This window comes from Pinus tabuliformis, chromosome 3_2 (assembly GCF_031772625.1).
Source record: "Pinus tabuliformis cultivar Carrire ecotype Pingquan chromosome 3_2, CPIR1, whole genome shotgun sequence".
Lineage (NCBI taxonomy): Eukaryota > Viridiplantae > Streptophyta > Pinopsida > Pinales > Pinaceae > Pinus > Pinus tabuliformis.
In genome coordinates, this window is record NC_142302.1 from 1,282,575,883 (window position 1) to 1,282,578,323 (window position 2,441).

The following is a 2,441-nucleotide window of genomic DNA, read 5'->3' on the forward strand; positions in this document are numbered from 1 at the left end:
TTTGATGACTCAGAGTGTAATTCTAAAATATAAAGGATTAAAGATAAGAGGTCTTATCACAAGCCTGCTTACCATGTTCATAGGAAAATAATTTGACTGACATTACCAAAACTGCATACCAAACAGGGTAATGGCTTGAAATCTCAAGACAAGGGGTCTCATCACGAGCCAGCTTGTTCAGTTTAATTACTACCCGTGAATGGCATTGTCACCTATCTGGCCACCAAACCAGGACAATGGCTTTTATCTTAAACGGAAAAAAGAAATGAAATTCAAAAAATACGAGAATATCTTTTGAATTCATTCTGTTTAGTCACACTCTGGGGTGAATGGAACAATGGACAAGAACATGGTTGAAAGGTAACCCTGCCGAGACTATGAACGTTTGCTGGCAGCAGAGGCTCTACCTGTGACAGAGGAGTTTATTTTAAAAGCTGATATGGAAAAGTTTTCTATTTTTACTCTTACAAACCAATAAGGGCTTATTTTAGTACTCGAAGTGCATTTATAAAAAGAGGAAGTTTAATGAAGAAACCTGTTTTATTTAGAATCAATAGATATCTAGTTATATTAGAAATTTCCTTTCTTTTATGAAGATTCTATTTGAGAAAATGTAAATATAATTGTTAGTTCAGAGATAACTGGTTCTGCCAGCGAATCGCCAATTGTTGTGCCCTACAACAACCCCCCATTTCATAACAATTTTATCACAAACAAGTTACATATGAAATGGGTCCCTTTTAAAATTTTTAATTGGCATTAATAAACCTGTTCAAATAAGGTACGGTAATCAAATGAATTTATGCAAAAAGCCTTATTGAGCAAGTATTAAGCAATTTTTGGTTAAGTCCAAAGAAGTAATCGCATGTTCGGTTGCCATCTTGGTTTTTCCCGATGCGATATCGCTATCGGCCATCGGCAATAGCAAATGCACACACAAAAGGGCACATACCTTTTCCCCGATGCGACGCGATATCGGCGATCGGCTATCGGCATGCCACTATGTCGTGTGGAAAACGTTCTAACACTCCGGCCCGATGCGATATCGGCTATCGGCATTCGGTAAAAGCAATTGACACACATTTGGGGTTATGTTCGCGCGCCGAATGCGATACCGCAATCGGCGTTCGCTTAAAAACTTTCCCAAACGATAACGCCACACACACACTTCCGATGCGATATGATGACGCATAATGATGACCTCAGTTCCAAAAGGTGATTATTTCAAAGCATTAAAGTTATATTTAAATCGATTTGACAAAATCACAGATTTCAAAAAGCCGTTAAATAAAGGGATAAGGTAATGCATGCGTATTTAAAAGCCTTGCCCCTTCGAATTAACGGATAACTACGATTAGACCTTTGAAGGATCTATTACACGCTTTAAGGAGTCATTCGGTTTAATAACTTAAGTAATGGTCATTTATGAAGCTGAAGGCCGTAAAATCACCATCATTATATCTACGGCGCCTGCTCAAATCATTAAATTCGCAGCCTCTTTTTAGAATAATCTCGCCATGCTTCAAATCATATATGTATCCCGTTATGGATTGTCATTGTTATTTCTTTGTTACGGTTTCTCTTGCACTTGTGTAGAATTCGACTGACGAGAGAAGTCTGAATATGATGGGGAAAAAGTCCAAGAAGATGGCAGGTTCTACTGCGACACCCGCCTCAGGCCAAGCTGCTACACCGTCAAGGAAGGGCTTAATCTCAGATACTACATGCACTGGTCTTACTGGTACTACATGGCAAGGGACATACAATTTGCTAGAAGGAGAACAACCAGAAGTAACAGTAGCGGAGGCAAGTGTAGATGAATTAAGAAAGTCTGAGGCAACTCTTAAAGATTTGGCTGACTCTTTTCTGCACAGAATAGCAGCCAGGGAACAAGTCCTGCCTTATACTGACGTGGTGCGTTGGGCAATTGAAGAAGTTCCTCTCACTAATAGAACCTTCGTTTCTAAGGATAGAAGGATTTTCGGCTCCTTCAAGCCCGAAGACTTAAGACAAATGTATCATCTGCCCAATCCCGAGCAAGTCTATAACAGAGCATTTGTGGAAAAATTTGCCAGAGAGAATGAATCACCAGCCGAACCTCTACGAGAGTGGAGGCAAAATCCAGCAAAACACAAACAAGATATGTCGGGTAAGTACTCCAATGCTTCTCTGGCTTCACCTTACTGCTATGCTGGAATTATGATGTGTAGATTATGGGGACTTCACGATTCTGCAAATATCCATGTTGATATGGTTCCCTTGATGGAAGCGGCCGTTAATAGTATAATTATGGATTGGGCCACTATCCTGTCCGATAAGTTGGTCTTAGCTATTCGCGAGTTTAGGGCCAAAACCAGAGTCAGTGAGAGGAAAGTCCAACCTTTTTATTATTCTGCATATATTATGGATGCCCTTTGTTTTAATTCTGAGTTCCCTGTCCT